Genomic DNA, 17,533 nt, shown 5'->3' with positions numbered 1-17,533 from the left:
TGAGCTATAACTCACCAGTGGTAATCAAAGTCTTTAATTTATCTGTTTGTTTATTGGTCTTCAAGTTAAAGCTCAACTGAAGCAAAAATCAGTTACATGAGTACTAGTACATGGGTTGCAAAACTGCTGCTATAGTAGCACAATCAAGGAAAGTAAAAGAACCCATGTGCTGCATGAAAGGTAGTAGAGTAGGAAACCCACAAGCAGCCCAGAGCTGTGTGTTACTGGAATTTGAGCTGAGGATGTGCACTGTGGAGATGTGAGGCAGGCTACTTGCTGACTAGTGAGCTGCATGTACTGTACCAAGCATGCAGATAGACATACAGTAGTTCATTCACTAGCTAGGGAGACAGGGGAAATCTGGTACTCAAAATCTAGTTTGAATCCAAATCCAAAGGCCAGTAAACACGAGGAGATAGCAAGCCTTTGCAGACAACAAAGCCAAGGTGAAATCTGAGATACAGGTTACCAAACAGGCTAGGGGGAAAACTAGGAATGAAGACTTGAGGGGATAAAGAATCAAAACTCAATAACAGGGCCCCAGGCTCTTCAGGTACTGTAGGAGTATTTTTCAACAACATCCGGGATGGCCATGGTTGCAAACTATAACTATTCATGGCAACTAAACACAACGTTTCAGCTGTGGAGCATTCTTCAGGTGTTCTTTTTCAAGTTAATCTGAAGAAGGCTCCATGCCAAACGTGTCTCTTTTCTGTTCCTTTCAACAAATTGTCCCTAAGGCATAATACTCTTTCTCCAATAATAAAATATAAACAGTTTTTGTACAATATATAGTGTACAGTAAAGTACAATATAAAAAACATTATTTTAAAACTATTTTTTTACATCACAGTATGTTAAATATTAAAATAATATTAAAAAATGAAATATTAAAATGAACAAACTAACAATATCCAGAATGCTTAGAGAGACTAGGGTAATTTAAAAATGTCCTTAAACAGAAATAGCAATTTTTATAATTATAATCTAAAATGTATGTATATACATGATCTGTTTTTGCTGCCCTTATCTCTTCATTTGAATCAGTTGACATTATTATAGTTTTTATATTCATTTGGCTTGACCAAAGTTGTTGAAGAACTTTCTCATGTAACTTCTATTTCATCTTAAGTTTTTTGATGTAACACTGAATGGAGTGTCTCATGCCTTTGTATTTCCATTGTTTCCTTACAGTCGGGGAAGCTGGGGATAGGTCATGCTCCTTTTATAACCCTTGATGTGTGAAGAAGCTCAAACCAAAAGCTCTTAATGCTGTAAAGCCAGCTGTATGGGTTGCTTTTTCCATTCCACTGCAAAAAATCATTATACAGTATATAATATTTAAATATATATATAGACTACTAATTAAAATGATATTATAATTCCCTGCAGTGGAAGTGAAACCACACCTTGCCCTTTGTTTTGTGAATGTACTGGTAACTCCTACATACGGTAGTAGCCTTGGAGTCATAACTTCCACTTTAACCAGTGTAACCTCCTGTGTACTAGAAATATCCTCAAAACCCACTATGGGTTGCAGCCCATAATCTAATAACCTCTTCTCTAGGCAGGCAGTTTCCAACCCTGGTCCTGGGGAAACTCTGTACCTGCTGATTCTCATTCTGACTGAGTTCTAAGTCACTGGTGGTATTTGAAGTGACTAGAGGGCAAGAGTGTCAGCTGGAGCTGGATGGGATACACCTACAATGTGATGCCAGTCCATCATAAGCCACATACAAACACAAACAGACACGTACAGAAATGTACAAACTCACATTAGGGCCAGTTTTTCCAGAAGTCAGTTAATCTCCCAGTATGTCTTTGAACTATGATTAGAAACCAGAGCACCTGGAAGAAACCCACAAGAATATGCAGAAAACATACAAACTCCATGTACAGTAGATAATGCAGCATTCCAATCATGTGCTACATTAATTTTGATTCATAAGCAAAATAAATTATGCAAAGGAATTCTGTATTTGACATGAGAGATATACAATATTTAAGTCTGTGTGAAATACAGCATATATATTTCTCACATGCTTCCAAATTAAAAAACAAATTCTATTTTCTACAACAATACTTAGCAAGTCAAATACTAATCACAAGACAACAAAGTATCATACAAGGAATATACCACATTGAAGGTCATGCATCAAATACCAAAGGCAATAAGAGGAAAGCACAGATTATATATTGTAAATCTCACCATCAAATCTGACTATAATTTTGCATATGTAAGGAGGAAAATGGAATGAGAACCAACTTCATGGTGTGTTCAAAATGGAAATATGTACAGTACTTGTAGACTGTTTTGCATATTGATTAAATTGCGCACTTAGCCATTTTGTCCTAGAAGGTTGTGATTCAGAGTTTACTGGAAAGGAAAGTCATTCATGTGTAAAAGGCAGAATATAAACAATTGGATGTCTATTAGTTAATGTTAAGAATGTTGTACAAGTTTGAAACTACAATGTTTTGTTTAATTTTTCTTTTCATTGTTTCAGATAAATAAGAGCTTTAAATAGGTATCCACCTACTATAGCTCAGACTGAAGAATGGCAATGAGAGTGTCTGAATAAAGCTGAAGGAGTACAGATGTGTGCTGTCAGATTCTGTGGTGAGAGTGCAGGCTCTGTTCTGTCAGTGAGCTAGCTCTATACTGTATGTGAGAGTGGTCAGTATGTGAAAGATGGTAGGTTAGCCAGGCTGCATCTTTCTATGTGGTGTATTATATGTATCTGCCCCTTCTGGGGTTAGATTTAGAAAAACAATCACAAAAGGACTGGTGCCCCTTGTGTAGAAGTTACTCACAAAAGGGCAAGTATTTAGAATGAGGAGCCCGAGGGAATCTGGTAATGCAAAAGATGGCCTGGAAGGAGAGTGAGCAGAAAGGAAGACAGCCTTTTTGTTACAGATTCGGTACGAGAAACCGAAACCAGTGAATGTACCCACTTGCAGGAGCTGACAAAGCCTAGCCGTGATCCAAAGAAAGCCGTAGTGGAAGAAACGAGCCGAGAGTCCAGGGGAAGCCAGAGATCCAAATAGGGAACGAGTTACCGAAGCCAAAGCGTGATCCGAAACCGTAGACAATAGAGCAATCCGAGAGTCCAGGGGAAGCCAGAGATCCAAAACAGAGGGTGAGTACCGAAGCCAAGCCGTGATCCGAAAAACCGTCGTCAAAGGGGGAAAAACCATAATCCGAAAACCAAGAATGACACAAAGGAGAAGAAGGAGTAGCTCAACTAGGAAGCTCGAAAGGAAAACCAATACTGAGCGAGGAGGTAGGCAAAGACAGGTGTTTAAGTACAGGATGAAACAGGGGTGTGGTGGTAAATAAGAAAACTGATAGGTCGACTGATGGAGTAAGGCTACGCCTTCTTCTGCCTCTTCCGTTGCCGGGAGGCAGGGATCGTAACACTTTTCTAAGAGTACGAGGAAACAGGGCTATTTTATTAGAAGCCAGTCGTGTGAGAGTTTATGTGGTAAATGTGAACTAGTGTGTAAAGACCAGAGTGCTGAGGTATAGCAATGTGGCCCTAACTCTACACATGGAGGACGCGATGTCCTGCTACTGGCCTCTGGTCTGACTCTAAGGGTGTAACACTGCAATATGGAGGGTGGGAAATATGGGGGTTGACTGGCAGATTAACCAAGAAATCAGCAGCAAAGTTGTAAGTTAGCACAAGGAGCAAGGAGGCTCTGTGAAATTAATATCATGGAGCAGGAAATAAGTTACTTCAGGAAGGGGTAGGTGTCCATTGAGTAGGACTGGACTCAGTGTGTGATGTCTAGGAGCAGGAAGGCTTGTAGACAGAGAAAGAGTCATCAAGAAGCAAAGAAGCTCCTAGTAAAAGTGCTATCATGGTGTGGAGGAAGGCTTCCAAACAGTAAAAGCTTCGGCTGTTGCCATGTTGACAAGTTAACATGTAAGGTAAAAAAGATGGTAACAGTGCATCTGGCCAAATGGGAGCAACCAAGTTGAGCGAGATTCCATTGCTGCTTCCCACAAGAGACTAGTCTGAAAGGCAGCTGTACATGTTCCAAGGCCTGAATTTGTGAGTGAGGGCTAGGGACTTGAGCAGCAACAGGTCTTTAAAACTGAGGGGCTTCTAGGACTTCAGGGTGACCTCGGACTATAGAAAACACCAGGGAGGAGATCACACACCTATCTACATCAGTGGGACTGCAGTGGAGAGGGTCAGCAGTTTTAAGTTCCTGGGAGTTAACATCTCAGAGGACTTAACCTGGACCCACCACACCAACACCGTGGTCAAAACAGCACGGCAGCGCCTATTCTTTCTCCGTAGGCTAAAGAGGTTTGGCATGCCATCACATATCCAGGCCAACTTCTACAGGTGCACTATTGAGAGCATCCTGACTGGTTGCATCACTGCCTGGTATGGGAACTGCTCTCCCCGGGATTGCAAAGTACTGCAGAGGGTGGTGAAGTCAGTGCAGCTCATTACCGGCTGTGAGCTACCAAACATCCAGGATTTCTACTCAGCTAGACGTCTGAAGAAGGCCAGGTCCATTCTCAAGGACCCCAGTCATCCCAGTCACAAACTGTTTTCCCTCCTACCATCCGGTAAACGGTACCAGAGCATTCGGTCCAAGTCCAACAGACTACGGAACAGCTTCTACCTCCAGGCAATAAGACTGCTAAGTAGCCAACCTGCAGCTCCTGTAATGGCTACATGGACACACAGTTTTCACTGTATTCAGCATATCCTCACTACTTGTATATATTGCATACACCATGGACACATAGCAGCTCTACTCATATTGAGTTTTATTCCGTTTCTATTACATCTATTATTATGTAACCTTATTTTCATAACCTTGTGATTTTTGTGTTTTTGTGATTTCTGGGATTCTTGTGATTTTTGTGAGCTCGCAGAAAAGACATTTCATTGCCAGCAACTACTGCTGCACGCTGTATTGTTGTGCATTTGATAAATAAACTTTGATTTGATTTGATTTGATTTGTGGAGGTCATGGACAGGACTGAGGCATGTGATGAATGCAGGACTGCTAGCAGAGGGCTCCATGGTCTTAATATGTAATCAAGCTCAAATTGAGTGAGTGTGAGAAATCGATGTGACATGTTTCATCCCAGAGGTGACACTCTTCATCCCAGATACCCCTATGGGGGGAGATTAAGAGCGCTTCTTTTGGAAGAGAGTGCAAGTATAAGAGGATAAACATAGTGTTACAGCTACAGTATGGTAAGTGACTATTGAAGGTTCTTTACCAATCTAGATACAATGGTTATCACCTGGAGCTTCAAAGCATGGAGAGAACTATGGTGGTTACTTAGTTGTTTTGGGTGTGAGAAACATTGATCAAATCACTCATCTGGTTTACCTTGGTTAATTACGATCTGGGTAAACGATTAAGTAAAGGAACAGGTAAAGGTTTATTCCTAATGGTGTATGCTTGAAGAAGGCTCCATGGGTGAAATTTTGTGTCTCTTTTCCATTCCTTTCATCATGGAATAAACCTTAACTTGTTCCTTTGCAGCCTGCACTGAAATATAAAAATATAAACACTCTGAAGCAGCAACCTACTCGAACTTCTTAACTGATTAAGGGTCAATCAATAGTCCAGAAACACAGTATAAAACAGCCAGATACAGGAGGGGAGGACACAAGAAGAACCAGTAGGACAGAAGGTGAGAGGTCCTTGTCCAGGTCATTCATAAACACCACGTTTGAGTCAAGCATTTGAATCTTGTGAGGAGACCATGCCATTTGGTTCTTTTTAGGAAACTGATTTTCGTTATGAAGAATTCCCTGGTTAAAATGTCCTCTCCTGGTTAGTGTGCATTTTTTAGAACAAGAAGATAGGTTTCACATTCACTTTGTAGCATCTGGGTTTACAGATGTCTGTTGGTTTTAGCATTCGTAGGCATTATACTCAATCACTCAAGTATCTAGTTAAAATCTAACCATTTGATGGTTATGGTTATTTAATTTAATTATTGACTAACCTGCTTAGTCTATATTCTTTATTTTCATAACCCCCTATTTGTAACAGTAGCAAACGTTCCCTAACAGACTGTAATGGACATGTCTGTCAACACGGACCCGCCTGGATTACATCCTTAAATTATGACCACGCACGAAGCATCACAATATCCGATATAGTAACATATAGAATCTTACTCAACCATCCACATTGTTATTTCACACTATAAGGTTTTATTGTTTAAAAGGAAAAGAGTCCCCACATCAGCATGCTTTCACCACCATGCCAGTTATTTCTTCCTGGCATTTCTCATGCTGTAGCAACTGCAGTCTGAAAATGGTGAACATCTACCTTCCAAGCTTTGGCTTATCCCACACAGATTCATTGTTTTAGTTAAAATAATATATATTTGAATGGCAGTTTGTACAGATTCCTAATGAATTAATTTTGGTAATTTTTAGTAAACTGAAATGATTAACAGTCACCTGGCATTATTCTGAAAGGTGACTTAAGCTTATTATTTTAGTATACCAAGGAACAATTGTACTCAAAACAATTAACAAACCCATCTGCACACTATTTAAAATGTAAACATTTTGTTCTGCATGTACTCACTGAACTATTTATGTAAAAAGTCCGAAAGTGTTTATGGCTTTTCATAAGGTAAGAGAAAATATTATAGACAGCCACTAAGAAAGCATTCAGCAGATTTTGTGTATTAAGTATCATAAAAACGAATTATTTGAAAAAATAAAACCCTTTGGCTTTCTGAAATACTTAAAGATATTAAAGATACAGTAATAAAGTCAATTTTCCCAATATTCTTCATAATATTGGATATTATAAGAGCTGAAAAACTAAACTATGTTGTCTGTTGTGTGTGTCTTAAGTTTCTGTATGTTAAAAAGCAGATTATATGTGGTAAGAACAACTTAAAAGTTAATAATTTTATTGGGCCTAGGCCTAATGATAATTATAATACTTGTGCATCCTATGGAGATGAGATTTGGTCACCCATAATAGAAGATCTTATAGCTGACAGAGAGGACTAGTTGTGCAATCAAAAAAATCAAACCCACCACAGACAAGGACACAATTCCAAATACTTATGAACCTAGCATTGGCACACTTTGCATTCTTCTGACTGCTCTTAGGTCCATCTTTAGTTAAAAAGTCATATTAATCTCTTGACTCAGATTGAGATTTCTCTTTCTGAACTGACCATTTAATTTAAGAAACACCTTAAAAACCATGGTACAGTACTTCTTTTTAAATTCTCATATAAGTGATTCATCAAGTGGTGATATATGTACTTCAAGGACCATTGATTTTCACTCATTTTACTGCTTAGATCGACATGCTTTTCTTCATAGAAAAATATGTATGGCCTCATCACAGGTTTTATACATCAGTCTCCTTGATTTGGATGGTATAATCAAACAGTAATCAGGTCTTTCCCATTGCTATGACCATGTGTAAAATATATTTTAGGGAGACGCTTTCATTAAGTGAAGATGTTGCAAGTAAACATTATCATGCTTTCACAATTACAAAGTTTCCTTCCTATTGGGCAAGGAGATAAGGTTGGGTTTAAGTTCTGTAGTTTAGAGCTTAATATGGCAACTACAGCATCTTTACCACCTTCTAGCCTGATCTTTTTGGCTCTTAGAAGCCAGACAAGGCTGGGCCTAGTCAGTATTGGGATCGGGGACCTCCAAGGAAACCTATATTGCTACTGCAAGTGGTGCTGGTGTACCAGTAGGTGACACTCTTCCTTCTGGAACTCAATATCCAAACCAATGCCTCAGTACAGTTGCTAGACATACTGTTCTGTATAAGCTGCTATCCTTTAAAATTTTAACTAAATTAAAAATGACAAAGTGACAAAGTGAAATGTGTTTGTGTTCTCTGTCACATAAGATTAGATTTATCTACTGTTAGGACTTGATGAGGACTAGATGAAGGTCAGATATGTCTTAATACCGTATGTAAAACCATAGAATCGTAAGTGGTGTACTTTCGTTTTCATATCACTGTAGGAATAAGGCCAATCAAAATTTAACATTAAAATATATGGAAAACATGAGAAAACTAAAACAGATAATGCATGTGCACAAAACTTTTTTCCCAGTCAGTGGATAAAAGTGTGACAATACAGTAGCAATGAAGAGATGAAGACGGCTTGCTAACATCTCAAAATAGTCTCTACAAATGTTGAACAAGACATTGAGAAACCAATTATTCTTCGCTGTCCCCTTAGAGTATTACAGTACGTACAAGATAATTAAAGAGCATCCACAGTTCTCTGTCAGACACAAGCAGCTTACAGTAGTCACATTACTGATTCTAGTGACTCTGTTGAGGTGCACCAGAGGCAGGTTAGCCCACATCAGCTCTGAAAACAATCCATTGCATTCATCACTATCTAATAAATGTTTCAGCCCAGACTTGGTAAAAACTAATGTCTTACAATTGCAGGCCAGCACATTTTTCAAATATACCTTTGCCTCCTTTGCTAACATCACAAAATCAATACAGACTTCTGAATTCAGGCAAATCTTTCAATGTTTCCATTTCTTTTCCATTTCTATAAAATGTTAAATTGAATTGGATAAAAATATCACTACTTTTTTTTTGGGGGGGGATATCATTCCCCCACATTTTTCCTATTATTGTTTTTATGATGTGTTTGCTTAAATGTTGGTCTTCCTAAAAGATTAGAGAAATGTTTATTAAAGAGTTTCATTTACAGAAAAAAAGGCAGACTAAGTGTAAGCATTAACAAATGCTTACACTTAGTACAAAGACCCAGTTTAGTTTTTGTCCAGGACAAATCCAAATTGGCATTGTTTCACTTAGACACTTTTGTTTCCCACACTTACAGTACATAGAAAGGATTTGTCACTGGACTTCAGCCTTGTAGAATAAGAAAGGTCCAGCTGCTTTCACAGCTGTAAAACTACAGGAAGCAGCCAACCACATCTACAAGGAGAGCTATTGTGTTAAGGAAGTTTGAGAATGTCTGTCAGAGGAGAAATGGGGAGAACCTGCCTGAACAGCTTTTCTAATTAACTTCCGCATTTGAGCAGAATCAATCAGTATGACTACTCTTTGCAAAAATGTTAAGTATGGCAGAAGCCTGTATGTTTATCACCACTGTGACATCTCTTTTTGGTTGTGGGGAAATGCCAGTAATTCCACCAGAGCTATATCAAGACAAACTGTAGTTACCTACTGTACTGTATGTAAACCTCGTACTGATGTGATGAATGAATTTACTTGTACAATAAAACAGTGTAACAGTAAAATGTAAGAGTGTTTTAAGTCAGTACCTTTTCACAGATTCAAAATTTACATTATTCAATAATTAATACAACCACAAAACATGAACAAAACAGTAAACCAACAATGCCTTTATATAAATGGCTGTTGATTCACTTAGGGATCGCAAAGAAAACAATTAATGTCAGAGAAAGTGAGCAAAGTGTATGGTGTATGGTCTTACAATACCTTTTAAAGTATGATAATCATCTCTGTTGATTGGTTGTGACATCATCAGTGGTAATGTCCTTCTCAACTCAGCAGGATTCACATTGGTTGGTTACTTGGATGATTGACCATGACCTGCAGCTAGAAACATTATCAAGACGTGCAGTGACAGAGAAGCTTCACATCTCAGCTGAGCATTTATCATTAAAAGTAACAGCATGGACATGGATGAGAGCATGTTTTATGACGTTCTGGTTTGTGTTAGAGCCTCAGGGTATGATGCTTATCGGAGAGGTTGCTATCACCTGCGTTCCGAATGCTATACAATATGCAGAGCCCTAAGCTACTGGGGTTATTGTTTTGTCAACCCAACAGAAAGATTATTAGAAATATTTAATAACAAAAAATAATTCAGTGTTATATTATGCCTTGCTGCTATAACATCATTAATCCATGGCTCTGCAGATGGACACATTTGCATATCTTTAAGTAATTGAAAAAACTGTAGGCAGCATGGTTGCATGGTGGTTAGTACTGTAGCCTCACAGTTCTTGGGTTCTGGGCTTAATTTCAGAGTGTCTTCTATATGGAATCTGCATGAGCTCCCCCTGTCCTCATAGGTTTTCCCTGGGTGGTCTAGCTTCAGAAGTCTAAAGACATACTGTCCAGAGAAATCTACAAATCTAAATTGTTCCCTGTTTGTGAGACAAATGCATGGATTCTGCAATGGACTGGTATCACATCCAGAGTTTTGTCCTGCTTTGAGTCATTTCAGGTCAGGCTCTGGGTCACCTGTGACCCTCCAAAGATAAAATGGTAACTGAAAATAAATTCTCCAAAGTGGCATTTTAAAACTAATAAGGAGTATAATTAATGATATTTTGCAAATTTTAGAAAAGTCTCAATAAAAGCTCTAAAAGTCTACTGTTATTATTTATTACATCATTATTATGTTTATGTTTAATTGTTTATAAATCCTTAATTTGGTTGTGCACATTGAGCATACATGAAAGCACATGAAAGATAAAGGATTTGCACAAAAGTAAATATGTGTGCCCCGAGGCCTGAAATAGTGCATAATAAACCTAGTTAATTCTCAAGAGTTGTTGTAAGGCACAGTTGGAGAATGATGAAGATACTCTGTGTACAGTTTAAACTGTGCATATGAAATACTTTCAGTACATGATGAACAATAGATAGCAATGTCAAATAAAGATGGAAGAACAATTGTTTTTCAGCAAATACCTATTTGTAGAGGTCACACTGGTGTGTTTTCTCAGGTATGATCTGTATCTCACATTTCCACTATATTATTTTTTTCACCATTTCATAATCTCAGGCTGTGATTAAATACAAAGGAATGGGAAGTAGATAACAATTCACAAAAGGCATCCAATATTGAAGAAAAGAAGAATGCTTCAAAACTATAATCAATTATGGTTGTGTTGACTGGAATTATTAGGACTGCCATCAGAAGGCACTTCTGTACACAAAGTATTGTGGAGGTCTGGAACAAACTGCCCAGCCATTCTGTGGAAGCTGATTGCCAGGCATTCTAAATGAAACAGGAGAATGTAATCCTTGAATCAATAATACATGTATACTAGTAAACCAAATAAGCAAGCTAAGTTAGATTTCCTGCTCTCAAGAGTAATATTTCTTATCTTATTAAATTCACAGACATACAGTAAATACTTTTGTTTGCACATTATTAAAAGGGGGATCATTTTGAGAAAATAAAATTTATTTTTATATACTATTTTGAGAGAATGTGGCTACAGTAAAGTGAAAAAAACAGGGACATGGTCACATTTAAAAGATACCAATAAGTAGGAAGTAATTGTATTGGCAGTACATGGATTTACTTGTAAGCAAAAAAAAATGGTCATAAAAATAATTAGGAAGCCAAAATATATAATTAATTCTTAGTAGTCATTTATACCTTTTATGAAAGTTTGTGGTGGCCTGTTAATTTTACACTTTCATTATTGTTTTTTAAACATTTCACAGAAGATTAATACAGTAGCTTACTTTGGTTTTATGAAGCTTCTACCATAAATAATGGTTTTAATTATGGTTGTAAGACTAAAGTAGGTAATTCTTTTAAGGTAAACCAGGCACACCTAGAAGAGATGCCTGAGGCAGGTATAAATAGAAGAAGACCTGGCTTTTGTTTGTCTTTTCAATACCTAGTGGAGAGAAACAAGGAAGTTGTTTTCTAACCTATTGTGGTAAGAAAACATTTTGCTCCCAATTGAAAATAAGCAAAAGTATTGATATGGCAACATCTAGATCTTTGCAGGAAAAACAAGAATAGTCATCGACTTTGGAATGGTTGAGGAACATGAACTTGGCGTAAACCTTTTGCATTCAACCTTAACAAAGAGAGTTTGTGTTGGTAAGCAGCTCAGCTGCTCAACTATAGACAGAACACTAATTATATTATTTACAGTATATTATAATATTTTGGGCTCTAAAGATTGAGCCGTATTTATTTTTGATAGTTTTCAGTTTTGCAGTCTAATAGCACTGTAGGTTTTCAGTTTTTCCCACTCTTTTATTTTTGTTTTTTTGTGTTGAATCTGTCTGTAAAAGATTCCAAACCACACATCAGGCCCCTATGTGTTACTATGTGCCTACATAATCCAGACAAAACTACCTGCCAGTAGTGTAATAGCATGACCCTGCCTTTTGAAAGCTGTCAAGTTATGTATCACATACTGAACAGTATATTTACAAATGTCAAAAAAGAACAACTTGGTATTTTTCAAGTCTTGCCCAGCAATTCAAATTTTAAAACTGAAAAAGACAATCCCTTAAAAAAACAATTTTATAAGAATTTCAATACTTGTGGGATACATGTTCAAATGGTCAGAGTTGGAAGGTTATTCAGACTGTATTCATTAAGGGAATTATTCACCAAAATAAGCAATATACAGTACAGAAAACTTAACAAAGATTCAGTTTTATTACAGTCGGTTCTGCATTGTATTAATGTTAAAAAATAACTATGAAAATAATGTATTAGGACAAATTTATTCTCAACAGTAAATTCTATTATTGTAAAGTTACCACACCTCAGACATTTAGAAGTAATTTCATTCATGCCTCATTACAAATTAATTGTCACTCTCCAGTAGCTGCTTGAACATGTCTTTGCCTAGAAAAGGTTGTGAAAAGAAGTCAGTCTGATTATCAGGTATCATTTTTGGTATTTACTGTTTATACCACTTTCGTCTTAAAGGTTTTCAAAGCACTTTTCTATATGAGAAGGGACACACTTCATCCACACATTGGCTGCAGAACCCATTCAACTGCAGAACCCACCTGGGTGATGTCTGGCCATAAAGCACAACGGATAAATGAGAGAGAAATTGCTTCACCTAATGAATATATGGGAACTTAGGGATGCCAGATTGTACAAATTCCAGACTGGAAACAATGACAATGGATCTCTAATGGCCAAGCAGTCAGCACTTCGTTTAAATGTCACATCTGAACAATAGCACCAGATACAGCACAGTATCCCCACTCACCATACTGGGGCTGTGGTTTAGAAATTGTAGTGGAGAAGGAAGAGTTCCATCTACAGGCCTACTACACTACTAAGAAAGCTATTGAAGTCTCCATTGGCCAGAGGACCAGTGTTTTGGCATTGTGGAATTACAGTAGTATATTGGCATTGGATTTGGTGTTGCTCTGAGGGCTGAGAAGTTCCAAATCCCAGCAGGACTGACAATTGACAGTTGCAGATTGACAATATCTGGCAGCTCTCCACAACGCATGTTACTACCACACTTACTCCCTGCATGCCTAGTTCTACATGGCTTGGCACCTCCATACCAGTCTGACTTGTTATTTTCCTGCTTCCCACCTGGCTACCTTTGTTTATCTGACTGGTCTCCTGTTTATCCCCCACATATCTACAGTACGGTACAGGGCCTTCTGCTGTTACAACCCAAAGAATTATATCCCCAGGGATATCAGAGAGTTACCTTTTTCAGGAAGGCCTTTATTTAATTGGTGTCTGTGTCTAACTCTTTGCATCTTCAACTGCATTCTAAACCCTTGTTTTATTTTTTCTAATTCTGTTAGCTCCTCTCCTTTTTTGTTACTATAAAGCTGTTTGAGAAGCTACTTTTAAAGGCACTTTATAAAATAGTTAATAATTATTTTATAATAATAAGTGCTCAAAGTTCAGATTACTCATTTCTTTTAAATTTACTGTAAAAGCTGTGAATCTCCTGTGGGACATAGGGGCTTTAGTTTGCAGCGAGAGTGAGGCAACTCAGCAGTATAGTGTTACCTCTGAAATTAAGCAGACAACTCTGGAAAAAGTCCACTGAATTTACAACATTATAATTTTTTTACACAGTATACTGTTTCATTTTTTCTTTTTGTCAGGTACCCTTACCCATGTAGCATTGAAACTTTAAATTTCTTACAATGCGGGCAAACAAACTCAGCTGATAATTACTTAGCCAATGCAAATGACTGCTAGGTGCTTTTGTCACTTTCAAATAAATTATCTTTACTTTTGTAATGTAGCTATCATAAAAGGAATATCGCCAGGTCAGCATGTAGGAGAACCGAACCATGTTTAGGAGATCATCTTTAGGAAATGGCAGAAGATAAAATACAAAACTTACTTGACAGCCGATGTACCCAGCCACCTCCATCTATTACTACTAATTTATTTGGCTAATGCATTTTATACTTACATCTACACCCATTTATACAGTTGGATATTTCATTTTAACAATCTAAGTACCTTGCTTAAGGGTACAACGGTAGTGTCTCACTTGGTGTACCCACAACCTTCCAGTTAATCTTTCATCTTTCATTATTCATTAATTTCTTACACTTATATAGTGCTTTCTTTTCTGCACACTCCACTCAAAGCGCTTTATAGGTAATAGGGACTCCCATCCACCACCACCAATGTGCAGCATCCACCTGGATGATGTGACAGCAGCCAAAGTATGCCAGTATGCTCATAACACATCTGTACAGTGCCTTGCGAAAGTATTCGGCCCCCTTGAACTTTTCAACCTTTTGCCACATTTCAGGCTTCAAACATAAAGATATAAATTTTTTATTTTATGTGAAGAATCACCAACAAGTGGGACACAATTGTGAAGTGGAACGAAATCTATTGGATTTTTGAAACTTTTTTAACTAATAAAAAAATGAAAAGTGGGGCGTGCAAAATTATTCGGCCCCTTTACTTTCAGTGCAGCAAACTCACTCCAGAAGTTCAGCGAGGATCTCTGAATGATCCAATGTTGTCCTAAATGACTGATGGTGATAAATAGAATCCACCTGTGTGTAATCAAGTCTCTGTATAAATGCACCTGCTCTGTGATAGTCTCAAGGTTCTGTTGAAAGCGCAGAGAGCATCATGAAGACCAAGGAACACACCAGGCAGGTCCGTAATACTGTTGTGGAGAAGTTTAAAGCCGGATTTGGATACAAAAAGATTTCCCAAGCTTCAAACATCCCAAGGAGCACTGTGCAAGCGATCATCTTGAAATGGAAGGAGTATCAGACCACTGCAAATCTACCAAGACCTGGCCGTCCCTCTAAACTTTCAGCTCAGACAAGGAGAAGACTGATCAGAGATGCAGCCAAGAGGCCCATGATCACTCTGGATGAACTGCAGAGAACTACAGCTGAGGTGGGAGAGTCTGTCCATAGGACAACAATCAGTCTTACACTGCACAAATCTGGCCTTTATGGAAGAGTGGCAAGAAGAAAGCCATTTCTCAAAGATATCCATAAAAAGTCTCGTCTAAAGTTTGCCACAAGCCACCTGGGAGACACCCCAAACATGTGGAAGAAGGTGCTCTGGTCAGATGAAACCAAAATCGAACTTTTTGGCCACAATGCAAAACGATATGTTTGGCGTAAAAGCAACACAGCTCATCACCCTCAACACACCATCCCCACTGTCAAACATGGTGGTGGCAGCATCATGGTTTGGGCCTGCTTTTCTTCAGCAGGGACAGGGAAGATGGTTAAAATTGAGGGGAAGATGGATGCAGCCAAATACAGGACCATTCTGGATGAAAACCTGTTGGAGTCTGCAAAAGACCTGAAACTGGGACGGAGATTTATCTTCCAACAAGACAATGATCCCAAACATACAGCAAAATCTACAAAGGAATGGTTCACAAATAAACGTATCCAGGTGTTTGAATGGCCAAGTCAAAGTCCAGACCTGAATCCAATCGAGAATCTGTGGAAAGAGCTGAAAACTGCTGTTCACAAACGCTCTCCATCCAACCTCACGGAGCTCGAGCTGTTTTGCAAGGAAGAATGGGCAAGAATTTCAGTCTCTCGATGTGCAAAACTGATAGAGACAGTGCAAGCGACTTGCAGCTGTAATCGCAGCAAAAGGTGTCTCTACAAAGTATTAACGCAAGGGGGCCGAATAATTTTGCACGCCCCACTTTTCATTTTTTTATTAGTTAAAAAAGTTTCAAAAATCCAATAGATTTCGTTCCACTTCACAATTGTGTCCCACTTGTTGGTGATTCTTCACATAAAATAAAAAATTTATATCTTTATGTTTGAAGCCTGAAATGTGGCAAAAGGTTGAAAAGTTCAAGGGGGCCGAATACTTTCGCAAGGCACTGTAAGTGGGGAGGGGAAAGGGAAAGAGTAATGAAATCAATTCATAGACAGGAATTATTAAGAGGTCAGGATAGGTGGTAAAGGCCAGGGAGAAAATGTGTCCAGGACACCGGGATAAAACCACTACATTTTTTTAGAAATGTCCTGGGATTTTTAATGACCACAGAGAGTTGGAACCTCAGTTTTACACCTCATCTGAAGAATGGCTCCCTGTTTTTATACTAGTACAGTGTCTCCATTACTACATCTGGGAATTAGGACCTACTGTTACCAGTTCTGAGTGATATACAGTATCTGCTCACAAATATAAAAAGTCCAGAATCCTAAGCACTGATCCACAGTTCCCCCACCACCATCAATCTCTTTTGATTTTGAAGCTTGGTATGCTTCTAAATTGAGCCAGCTGTCTAATTGCCACTTTACTCTTTCAGGACTTCCCTTTCACATTTGATAGTGGTCAGCACAAACAGTAACTACACTATGCACTTTTGTGTCTTTGCCATGATCTACAGGGCCTTGCTAAAAATTGTTTCGGATAAACTTGGTCTGGTATACAGACAATGCATCATAGTTATTTGTTTTATTTATATTTTTGTCTCACAAAAAGTGCATAATAATCTTGCTGTGATAATTAAATGATCTGTTTCTTTGTTAATTAAATAAACATTTGTTTCTTTCTTAGACATTTTTCCTGACTAGTGCATTTATTCGGGATAGGTTTAGTGTCATCAATCAGCCATAATTTTTTTTTATGTTTTAACTGTTACCATGACATTTAATAGAGTTTATTTAACTAAAGTTCAGGAGGGATGACGACAACCACGCTCAATCATTCCCAGACTTCGTCCTTCCTCCACTGAACACTATAAATACCAAATGCGATATCTCTCTCCCTCGCATGCGACTTTTTTGCATTCTACAGTACCTCCACTCCAACTCCACCTCTGCAGCTACCCCTTGGTTACCTTGCGGGGGGGTCCTGGCCTCCTCGTCCTACGGCCAGGAGGTCGGCCCTCAGCCAAGTGGGTTAAGCCAAATAGTCACTCCACAATAGTTCGTTACGCTTCGATTTTGGGGCGTTGTCATTCCTCGTGAAACCCTGTTGACCATTCATATACGATATGGCCCAGAGATTAATTAAGTAGGATTCATGATTGATCCAACTGAAAAAGAAAAACTATGCTTAAGGTAGCACAATCTAAAACATATACAGTTACCAGTTGATTCGCTTTTTGTTGAATTGCAATACATTGGTTCCAGTAGAATTCAGTACAATATTAAAGAACATTACTTATTTATTTTAATTGCAATCAAATCTCTATGGTTCATGCTGTGAAAAGAGACTGTGAAAAGGTTATCGAAGTGGGGTATTATCTCTTGCACAATTAATTTTAATTGCCCTCTTTTAAATTCCAGGTTAAACATGCAACTCTCTTGT

At 38.1% G+C, this 17,533-nt stretch overlaps 1 protein-coding gene across 4 annotated transcripts in view; it reads right to left on the bottom strand.

Annotated features, from left to right (window-relative positions):
- tmem121aa (transmembrane protein 121Aa) overlaps positions 1-17,533 on the bottom strand; it is a 170,249-nt gene that overhangs the window by 13,899 nt on the left and 138,817 nt on the right. For 2 of the 4 annotated variants that reach the window (XM_088648857.1, XM_088648859.1), the window contains exon 2: positions 9,481-9,600. The exons of the other annotated variants lie outside the window; for them this stretch is intronic. The gene's annotated coding sequence lies outside the window, so the exon portion shown is untranslated. The remainder of the gene's footprint in view (positions 1-9,480; positions 9,601-17,533) is intronic. 4 annotated transcript variants of the gene reach the window in all.

This window comes from Lepisosteus platostomus, chromosome 10 (genome assembly GCF_059453375.1).
Source record: "Lepisosteus platostomus isolate fLepPlt1 chromosome 10, fLepPlt1.hap1, whole genome shotgun sequence".
NCBI lineage: Eukaryota > Metazoa > Chordata > Actinopteri > Semionotiformes > Lepisosteidae > Lepisosteus > Lepisosteus platostomus.
Note: the sequence above shows the minus strand (reverse complement) of the source record. Positions and strands in the feature narration are given on the sequence as shown.